Genomic DNA, 12,048 nt, shown 5'->3' on the forward strand with positions numbered 1-12,048 from the left:
TTTTAGATGTGAGGCAATCATTACGAAATGCAGATTGCTATGCTTCTCAGCAACAATTGCCTAACAAACCAGTGTACGCCTTTCCCCCAAGGAGCTCATACATGAGTTATTTAATATATCAGAAAACCAGAGTAAACATTGTTTTGGGGATTTGCACCTTGTTTGTCAGGCTATATACTGTATTAAGATATTACTCACCCTTAAAGGAGAAAGAAAGTTAAAAACTAAGTAAGCTTTATCAGAAAGGTCTATGTAAATACAGCCATAAGCACTCACAGAAATGCTGCACTGACTTCTCTGTGAAAAGATTTCTTGTGTCTGTAATTCCTGTGTCAGAGACACGCAGCTCTCTGCTCTCTCCTGCTCCCCCCTCCCTCAAGAATGCTAAGAACTCACTCCCCCCCTTAGGAATGAGGATCTGAGTCAATCAGCAGGAAGTTCACTCATAGTCTTACTAAGTGAGCATGTTCACTTGGTCTGGGTGTCTGTGCAGGAGCGAGGCATTATGGAAACTTTCTTTACACAGCTCAGGGTTTTTTCTTCCTGTTTGGCTTCTGATCATCTGAACAGGTGAAATGTGGGGAGACTTAAGGGCACTATTGAGACAACTGAAGGTATGCCTGCAGCTTGGGATTAAGTCTTTATTAGCCTTTCCTTCTCCTTTAAAGGATGATGGCACATAAGGAGATTAGTCGCCTGTGGTTAAATCTTGGCTACCATGGGCGGGTGGCTAATCTCCCCAAAATGCCTTCCCACCGGCCTACCCACAATATGTAAGAACAATGCAGAAGTCAGTTCTCTTCCACGTCTTTTAAACAGCTGCTGGAGCTTCAGTATTTCAGAAATAAGAGCCAAGAGCACAGAGGATGCAAACAGCCAGACAGATATTTTTATTTAACAATGTACAAATAATTGTAAAACCATTGAAAATGTCTAATTATTGTAAATTGGAATTATTTTGAGGGAGAGGATTGCTAGAAGGTTTGGGGAAAGTTTAAACTAGCCATGTGGGGAAGAGAGAAGAGCAGAGAAGAGCTCTGGAATGCAGGTTAGTTAAGGATCTGGCTGAGCATAGTGTAAGGTACCTGGTCGCCGTGGTCAGCCGCCCACTGCCAAGGATAACACGCGTTCTGTCGCCACCATGCGTCCTGTCACCGTCGCGCGTCCTAAGGACGCGTATAGTTGCCGGCGTGCGTCCTGACGCCAGCGCATGCGCATTGTGCTCAAAAGGACGCCAGAAGCAGGGAATCACTGCGAAGTGATAGTTTCCCTAGTGAAAGACGCCAAGCATTGTGGTCTACTGATTTCTCATTCTTTGACCCAGCCTGACCCTCGACTTGAATCTTGCTGCCTGCACCGACCTATTGCCTGTCCGACCATTCTACTGACCCTCGATTTTGCTTTAGACGTCTGGCTTGGCACTCCTGCCACTCCTCCACTTGGTTCCAGTCCTGTCCCATCCTCAGCGGCTGTGTTCCTTAGTGGGAGGTGTAGGAGAGGTCCTTCCTCAACGAGCTCTTCCAGCGGCGCCACCTGCAGGTTCCTGATACATAGTCCTGGAAAGTAGGGATGGAGAGGTAGATGATAATATAATATATGGCAGGGACCAGAAGGTTTTAGTTAAAAAATTGTATGATGGGAAGCCGATTAAAAGGCTGAATGGGAAACATGATGTCACTGGCACTGCTAAAACATGGCTGAATAAGTTAATAAATTACAGCCTATATATATATATATATATATATATATATATATAGCGAACCCAGGGTGGCACTCTGCTTCAGCTCTACATATATATATAAGATTGCAAATTTCGGCACTCACCAGTCCACAGGCAATAGCCGGGTGCTAACCCAAAAAAATGCATCCACTGTATATAGAAAGCACTCACGGCCTCAATATCCAAAAAATATTGAAAGATTTTATTTGAACATGCTATCCATGTTCAAATAAAATCTTTCAATTTTTTTTGGATATTGAGGCCGTGAGTGCTTTCTATATACAGTGGATATATATATATAAATATATATATATATATATACATACAAACTTTCTTTGTTATAACTTTGCAAAGTATCAATATGCCCACCATGCCCTGCCCCTTTTGTGACATCATTGCGGGGCAGGCATGGGTCTATAAATACAGGTCAGAAGCCGGGTAGGGTTCGGGTTGGGAGGGGGTCTGTTAGGGTTGAGTTTTTCTCGACCCACACATCACTATAACCTGGGCCTTTTCTCCTTTTGTTCAAGCTTAAATGGCTGTCCCCTTGGCTTTGTTTATATAAACTATAGAAGTATATCTGAAGCAAACACACAACTTTTACTAGTACAGGGCAACTGTATATTATATTTTAGTTTAAAACATTTAAATTTTTTGGTGTTTCTGTTTCTTTAAATTCGCTTGTGTATGGTCACCTTTACTTTGACAGCCGCTTTGAAACACAGCATATGAGCATATGAGACAAAAATGTTAACTTGACAACATGGGATGTCTCTTTACAGATTAGGAATTGTATATAACATGCTTCAGTGTCTGATAAAACTGTTCTTGCATAATTACCTTGTCTCCACTGTTAAGTGTGTTTGCCCACCTTGCATTAGGACAGGGGTAAACAGGGAGATTAGTCGCGCCGGAATGCCATACCACCAGCTAGAATGTAAATCTTCGGCGACTTTGGCAAATCGTGGCGCTGCATATGCCATCCCACCGGCAATTTACATTCTAGCCGGTGGGATGGCATTGCATCGCGCGAAAGAGATTTATTGTGGCGCGACTAATCTCCCCGTGTCACGGCCCTTACATGCTCATCTAGGATACAACTTGAAAGATGAGGCCCTGAGTTAACAATTAGTAATTCTGATTATAAAAAGCAAATCGTCTGCACATCATAAAGAGCACGTCTGTCAATGTGGAAATCTTGCTGGCAGTAAAACACTGGCAGATGTTTCACTGGAGATTTTAGATATAGTTGGCTTAATTTGTCTGCTGATGTACAATGTCTAAAGGTGGCCACAGATGCTACAATTATGATCCTTGGTTGTAGAAAAGATTGTTTGTCCACTCTACTAGCATTAACCTTTTTAGTGCCATAGGACGTAGATTCTACGTCCTAGGTACCAAGGGACCAAAGTGCCATAGAACGTAGAATCTACGTCCTACAGCACTAACGGGTTTACAAGCGCTGCGCTCGCTTTTAAAGCAGCGCAGCGCTTGTAAAGCCTGCACAACCCCCTAGGCAACGAGCATAAGAGGTCATACTCACCGATCCGGGTCCCCCAGCGCCGCCGATCCGGGTCCTCAGCCAATGACAGCAGTGGACACGCATTGATGACGTGTCCACTGCTGTCCCTTTAATTGTCGCCGCCCCCGCCGTCGCCTCTTCACTCTGCTGCCACGTGAGACTGCTGGAGCCCCCCTGCTGCCTTCCTGCTGCCTTCCTGCCAGATTGGTCGCCCTGATCGCCTGCCTGCATTGTGTAAGCTGAACTACAACTCTCTAACCACTGTTTATTTTGCTTATTTCTATCTCAACTGTCTAAAATTTTTTTTTTTTTTTTTTTTCTATTTCTTCTTCTATCTTTGTCATTATTACACTTTTGTACACATACACACTTATTTACAACTTTCCCAAGCACACACAGACACTTACACACACACTTACACTTACACTTTTTTTTTTTTTTTTTTTTTTTTTTTCTTTCTTTCTTTTCTTTTCTTTCTTTCTTTGCTTTCTCTGGCAGTCTTTTTTTTTTACTAAAACTTTATTTCTGATCTTGCTCTATAATTATCTGATTTATTTGGTTGCATTTTAGTGTTTTTTTTGCATTTTCATAATTGATTTCTGTTTTTGAATTATTCTATTGCACTATAACTTTTGTATTGCTATTGGGTGCTGAATTTGCAGTGACGTTGGTGGATCCAGGGCTCTGACCACCGATTTCATTGCAATAATTGTTCTTCTGTTGGTTTGCGCGGTTTTTATTTGAATTTACTGATTTTATGGTGTTTTATCTTTGCATTGTTCTTTATTGTGTATTTAGTGCCCTAAAAAGGTTGCTTTTGCAGTGACATTGGTGGATCCAGGGCTCTGATCACCGATTTCATTGCAATTATTGTTCTTTGATTGCTTTTAGTGGTTTTATTCCATTTTAACTTCATTTGATTTCAGTTGTTCTAGAAAGGTCCAGAGGTGCTAAGATTGTTCTGGTAGTTTCTATTGCCAAGGGTTAGGCTGATGCCACACATGGCGTAGGGCTGATTTTTTCAGCAAGTGGAAAAACGCTTGCCGAAAATTCAGCCCTACGCCTGCTACTTGTGCCTGCACCCGAATCAATGGAATACGCTCGGGTGCAGGCACATGTAGCCGATATACGCATGAAAACGCGAGACTTTGCATTCTCACGCGTTTTCATGCGTATATCGGCTACATGTGCCTGCACCCGAGCGTATTCCATTCATTCGGGTGCAGGCAAAAAAAAAAGGGGTGCATAGAGTGCAGCCCCAATATTATGCATTTTCAGGTTTGGCGGCCATGTACTTATGTGCTTATGGGGTATCGTTTTATTCAGGGGAACTTGCAGATTTATGGTTAGTAAGTTTTTGGTAGTTGCCATGGAGATTTTGGGGAGAAATCTAGGTTTGTATCTGGTTTTTCCTTGATTTCTGACCAAAGCGTGACTTCTGCAAGGGACTGCGGCCACAATTTTCCATGTAGAAAGAGAAGAGTGGTGTCTCTGAATAGCTGAAGGTGTGCACTTTTTGGAAATATATAGTTTGCGGGGGTTATTTCACAGGTATGGGGGTGTTTAGACTAAATAACTGCAGGTAGAGCAAAGCCCCCCGTTATGCATTGCCCCTGTTAGGGGGCATTTGGTGGCCACGTCTTTATGTGCACCCATACATATGGGGTATCGTTTTATTCAGGGGAACTTGCAAATTGAGGTTTAGTAAGTTTTTGGTAGTTGCCATGGAGATTTTGGGGAGAAATCTAGGTTTTTTATCTGGTTTTTCCTTGATTTCTGACCAAAATCTAGGTTTGTATCTGGTTTTTCCTTGATTTCTGACCAAAGCGCTGACTTCTGCAAGGGACTGCGGCCACAATTTTCCATGTAGAAAGAGAAGAGTGGTGTCTCTGAATAGCTGAAGGTGTGCACTTTTCGTAAATATATAGATTGTGGGGGTTATTTCACAGGTAGGGGGGGTTAACACTGAAAAACTGCAGGTAGTGCACATAGAGCACAGCCCCCAAAATTTCAACTGAAATTGCCCTTATGCATTGCCCCTGTTTTGGGGCATTTGGTGGCCACGTCTTTATGTGTACCCATACATATGGGGTATCGTTTTATTCAGGGGAACTTGCAAATTGAGGTTTAGTAAGTTTTTGGTAGTTGCCATGGAGATTTTGGGGAGAAATCTAGGTTTTTTATCTGGTTTTTCCTTGATTTCTGACCAATGCGCTGACTTCTGCAAGGGACTGCGGCCACAATTTTCCATGTAGAAAGAGAAGAGTGGTGTCTCTGAATAGCTGAAGGTGTGCACTTTTCGTAAATATATGATTGTGGGGGTTATTTCACAGGTAGGGGGGGTTAACACTGAAAAACTGCAGGTAGAGCAAAGCCCCCCCTTATGCATTGCCCCTGTTTGGGGGCATTTGGTGGCCACGTCTTTATGTGCACCCATACATATGGGGTATCGTTTTATTCAGGGGAACTTGCAAATTGAGGTTTAGTAAGTTTTTGGTAGTTGCCATGGAGATTTTGGGGAGAAATCTAGGTTTTTTTATCTGGTTTTTCCTTGATTTCTGACCAAAATCTAGGTTTGTATCTGGTTTTTCCTTGATTTCTGACCAAAGCGCTGACTTCTGCAAGGGACTGCGGCCACAATTTTCCATGTAGAAAGAGAAGAGTGGTGTCTCTGAATAGCTGAAGGTGTGCACTTTTTGGAAATATATAGTTTGCGGGGGTTATTTCACAGGTATGGGGGTGTTTAGACTAAATAACTGCAGGTAGAGCAAAGCCCCCCGTTATGCATTGCCCCTGTTAGGGGGCATTTGGTGGCCACGTCTTTATGTGCACCCATACATATGGGGTATCGTTTTATTCAGGGGAACTTGCAAATTGAGGTTTAGTAAGTTTTTGGTAGTTGCCATGGAGATTTTGGGGAGAAATCTAGGTTTTTTTATCTGGTTTTTCCTTGATTTCTGACCAAAATCTAGGTTTGTATCTGGTTTTTCCTTGATTTCTGACCAAAGCGCTGATTTCTGCAAGGGACTGCGGCCACAATTTTCCATGTAGAAAGAGAAGAGTGGTGTCTCTGAATAGCTGAAGGTGTGCACTTTTCGTAAATATATAGATTGTGGGGGTTATTTCACAGGTAGGGGGGGTTAACACTGAAAAACTGCAGGTAGTGCACATAGAGCGCAACCCCCAAAATTTCAACTGAAATTGCCCTTATGCATTGCCCCTGTTTTGGGGCATTTGGTGGCCACGTCTTTATGTGCACCCATACATATGGGGTATCGTTTTATTCAGGGGAACTTGCAGATTAATGGTTAGTAAGTTTTTGGTAGTTGCCATGGAGATTTTGGGGAGAAATCTAGGTTTGTATCTGGTTTTTCCTTGATTTCTGACCAAAGCGCTGACTTCTGCAAGGGACTGTGGCCACAATTTTCCATGTAGAAAGAGAAGAGTGGTGTCTCTGAATAGCTGAAGGTGTGCACTTTTTGGAAATATATAGTTTGTGGGGGTTATTTCACAGGTATGGGGGTGTTTAGACTAAATAACTGCAGGTAGAGCACAGCCCCCCCCTTATGCATTGCCCCTGTTTGGGGGCATTTGGTGGACACGTCTTTATGTGTACCCATACATATGGGGTATCGTTTTATTCAGGGGAACTTGCAGATTGATGTTTAGTAAGTTTTTGGTAGTTGCCATGGAGATTTTGGGGAGAAATCTAGGTTTGTATCTGGTTTTTCCTTGATTTCTGAACGATGCGCTTACTTCTGCAAGGGACTGCGGCCACAATTTTCCATGTAGAAAGAGGAGAGTGGTGTCTCTGAATAGCTGAAGGTGTGCACTTTTCAGAAATATATAGTTTGTGGGGGTTATTTTACAGGTAGGGGGGGTTAACACTGAAAAACTGCAGGAAGTGCACATAGAGCACAGCCCCCAAAATTTCAACTGAAATTGCCCTTATGCATTGCCCCTGTTTTGGGGCATTTGGTGGCCACGTCTTTATGTGTACCCATACATATGGGGTATCGTTTTATTCAGGGGAACTTGCAGATTGATGTTTAGTAAGTTTTTGGTAGTTGCCATGGAGATTTTGGGGAGAAATCTAGGTTTGTATCTGGTTTTTCCTTGATTTCTGACCAATGCGCTGACTTCTGCAAGGGACTGTGGCCACAATTTTCCATGTAGAAAGAGAAGAGTGGTGTCTCTGAATAGCTGAAGGTGTGCACTTTTTGGAAATATATAGTTTGCGGGGGTTATTTTACAGGTAGGGGGGGTTAACACTGAAAAACTGCAGGAAGTGCACATAGAGCGCAGCCCCCAAAATTTCAACTGAAATTGCCCTTATGCATTGCCCCTGTTTTGGGGCATTTGGTGGCCACGTCTTTATGTGTACCCATACATATGGGGTATCGTTTTATTCAGGGGAACTTGCAGATTGATGTTTAGTAAGTTTTTGGTAGTTGCCATGGAGATTTTGGGGAGAAATCTAGGTTTGTGTCTGTTTTTTCCTTGATTTCTGACCAATGCGCTGACTTCTGCAAGGGACTGCGGCCACAATTTTCCATGTAGAAAGAGGAGAGTGGTGTCTCTGAATAGCTGAAGGTGTGCACTTTTCAGAAATATATAGTTTGTGGGGGTTATTTTACAGGTAGGGGGGGTTAACACTGAAAAACTGCAGGAAGTGCACATAGAGCGCAGCCCCCAAAATTTCAACTGAAATTGCCCTTATGCATTGCCCCTGTTTTGGGGCATTTGGTGGCCACGTCTTTATGTGTACCCATACATATGGGGTATCGTTTTATTCAGGGGAACTTGCAGATTGATGTTTAGTAAGTTTTTGGTAGTTGCCATGGAGATTTTGGGGAGAAATCTAGGTTTGTATCTGGTTTTTCCTTGATTTCTGACCAATGCGCTGACTTCTGCAAGGGACTGCGGCCACAATTTTCCATGTAGAAAGAGGAGAGTGGTGTCTCTGAATAGCTGAAGGTGTACACTTTTCAGAAATATATAGTTTGTGGGGGTTATTTTACAGGTAGGGGGGGTTAACACTGAAAAACTGCAGGAAGTGCACATAGAGCGCAGCCCCCAAAATATCAACTGAAATTGCCCTTATGCATTGCCCCTGTTTTGGGGCATTTGGTGGCCACGTCTTTATGTGCACCCATACATATGGGGTATTGTTTTATTCAGGGGAACTTGCAGATTGATGTTTAGTAAGTTTTTGGTAGTTGCCATGGAGATTTTGGGGAGAAATCTAGGTTTTTTATCAGTTTTTTCCTCGATTTCTGACCAAAGCGCTGACTTCTGCAAGGGACTGCGGCCACAATTTTCTATGTAGAAAGAGAAGAGTGGTGTCTCTGAATAGCTGAAGGTGTGCACTTTTCAGAAATATATAGTTTGTGGGGGTTATTTCACAAGTAGGGGGGGTTAACACTGAAAAACTGCAGGTAGTGCACATAGAGCACAGCACCCACATTTTTAGCTGTAATTGCCCTTGTGCATTGCCCCTGCTTTGGAGTGTTTGGTGCCCATGTCTTTATGTGCACCCATACATATGGGGCATCATTTTATTCAGTAGAAATTTGTCTTTCAAATTTGCCTTTGTTAGAAAATTTTTATGAGATTTTTTTTTGTCAAATCCACATTTGATCATGCGTCCAAGTTTACGTTTTAGAAAAAAAAAAAAATGTCAAAAAAACTTCCAAATTTCACAATGCACTGACAAAAGGTATTTGGCTTTTTAGTGAAAACTACATTGCACCTAGAAACCTGAAGGTCTGTAGTTTCTAAAGATACCAAACATGAGGGGATATTTTAGATTTACATATAAGTTATGCTGCATCAACTGTTACAAGCGCTTTTCCGCTTTGTTCTGGTGTGATATTGTACTAAGTATTGCTTTAGTTTGGGGGTTACTTCTGGACAGGAACTGTGGGGTACCACCACATATTTGGTATCGTTGGACTTGGGAGTATCAGGGCTTTTACAAACAACAAAAAAAAGTTTGTAAAATTAACTTTTCTATGGAAAAAAAACTCAAAATATACAGAAATTTTTCATAATTTTATTTTTTTTTTACATAATTCACCCAAAATACACATCATATCTCCAGAAAAGTTATAAAATTTGGTATGTATGTCGAAGCCCAATTAGTGACGAAAAAAACGATATATAATTTCCCTAGTTTCATGGAGGTTTTCCTACCAAAAAACATTGTTAAAGTGAATGAGTACAAAATGCTTAAAAAACGTCTGGCACTGGGGGGAACCGAAATGACGAATTCGGCTGGCACTTAAAGGGTTAAGAGCTGAATTGTCAGATATGCAGGTAAAAACATGGAAATTCTTACACCTATCTGATGATTTAACATTAATCAAATTGTGTTTACTTTGAGCTTTCTAAAAATAAAAGCATGATTGCACCAGGAAAAAAATATTATTGTCATTCCAACTGCATAAGAGGCTGTACTGTAAGCTATGCCATAAGTATTATTCAGTCATTTAAAACTTATTTACATGGCACAAGTAACCCCGGAATGTTTCCCTAGCGGGAGATATGATGTAACTGCCTATTGCCAGGTGGAGAGAACAATACTGCCACAATACCCCCAGTCTGTGGCACTTGTGTGCAGTTTCACACAAATTTTTTAATAGGCACCATATTTTGGCTGCCATCATCCAAATAACTGCAGTAAGAGCTCAGTCTCCTGCTTAATTGCAACTGGATTTATGTTGTCCTTTGCAACTGAAAAGGCCTAAAACCCATCTGAAATAACCTTGGATACAGACTTTGTTGGGCCCATGGCCACATTCCTCATCAGGCTTCAGTTCTGCCCAACACTGCCAGTCTTCTAAGGTGCATTTCATTGTGCATTTCAACACTTTTCAAAGGGGTTTGTTGTATTTCAGATTCAACTGCCAAGGAGCAAGTCACTTGGCTGTTTTTGTGGGTCACCTGTTCAAAAAACACAACAGTGAGTCCATGAATTAACATGCACACATACAGTGGTGTAACTATAGAGAAAGCAGACCACATGGTCACAGGGGGTCCTGGACCACAGCATATGTTTCCTTTATAGTGGGTGTCCATAGGCGGAGGGTGACTTTTTTGTTTGGGGAGGGTAAAGATGGACCATACATAGACTGACCTACAGCTAATGTGAGACTTAATGGATTCACTGCTGGTGTAAAAAATGAACCTCCCAAATACCTTTTGCTGTTCCCAATGAATTCCAGGCATACTTTGCAAAAGTGCAGATGGGAGTGCTTTTTTTACACTAAAATACTTAGGATATAAAAGTATTTACTTCTGTGAGGGGTTCTCCATACATTTGTGTTTGGTGGTTCACCTTTAAATTAACTTTTAATATGATGTAGACTTTAATATTCTGAGACAATTTGCAATTGGTCCTCTTATTTTTAATGGTTTTTCGTTATTTAGCTTTTTGTTCAGCAGCTATCCGTTTGGTAGTTTACCAGCTACCTGGTTGCTAGGGTCTTATTTACCCTAGCAACCAGGTAGTGGTTTAAACAAGAGATGGGAATATGAATAGTTAAGGGGCCCTGCATGGAAAAATAAGTAATAAAAATTACAATAATAATAAAATTGTAGCCTTGCAGAACTAAAGAACTTTCTAAAGATAATCAATTAAAACATTTCTATCTCACTGCTCCTTACCTCTGGAACTCAATCCCTTAATCCCTCCGTAGTGAACACTCACTAACTCTCTTTAAGAAAAAGCTCAGCTGTTACTTTCTGGAGCATTAAAACATTATTTTGCTCAGTCCTGCGCTTAAGGGCAAATGCCCATACCTGGTGCACTTTTACCTTCCAATCTGTGCCTGTATGTTACCCAACCACTTACATTGTAAACTGTACGGGGCAGGGACCTCCTTCCTACTGTGTCTCATACCACATGCCACTTATTCCCTGTACATTTATATATATTTATTGTATTTATTTATTATAACACTTGTCCTTCCTGTGTGTAATTTTGTATTTTGTAAGATTGTACAGCGCTGCGTACCCTTGTGGTGCTTTATAAATAAAGTTATACATACATAAATTAAAAATGATGTACTGCTCCTGAAATAATCAAGTTACTCTTCACCACTTCCCTTTCAGCAATCTTTTTCTCTCCAAACTCAACTCATACAAAGGTTGTGGTCAGATTTTTATTGAGACATGTCTTAGGGGGGGGGCCCTATCCTAGTAGATGTATTAGAGATACCTCAAATAACTAACTCCAGCACAAACAAAAAGCTAACAAAATAACTGACTCTGGCAGAAATCCTCTATGTAGAGATGCTGTATTTCTGTCTAAGTTGGGTAATTTGAAATATAAGATCTAGTACATGTTTAGGCAAATGATTCGCCCCTCTAAAAGATGAATTAGACCTAAATAAAATCTGACTCCAACTCCTGCATAAAGAGAGACAGGTTGCTGAGATGAGGTTCTAGTGAAGAATAACTTATTTCAGAAAGAGATTTTAATGGATTATATTTAGAAAGCTTCTTATTCCAGTGAGATTTTAATTTCCATACTTCCCCTTTAAGCAGTAGGGGCACAATCTGTGTCTCTGTGGAGACACAGAGACATCAACAAGCTCTATATCATGAGGGAGATAATGATCCTCTTTGGGCCATATTGAGACCTTATTTTAAGTTGTCATTTAGTGTAGAAAGGCCTGAAAAAAAGAAAACAGGACTGGATCATTATCTCCCTCATGACATGTGACTGATATTTTTTGGAGACAGCGAGTCCAAGAGCAAAAAACCCTAATATTGTAGGCAATTATGAATAATACACGGTGCT

Source organism: Xenopus tropicalis, chromosome 8 (genome assembly GCF_000004195.4).
Source record: "Xenopus tropicalis strain Nigerian chromosome 8, UCB_Xtro_10.0, whole genome shotgun sequence".
Taxonomy (NCBI): domain Eukaryota; kingdom Metazoa; phylum Chordata; class Amphibia; order Anura; family Pipidae; genus Xenopus; species Xenopus tropicalis.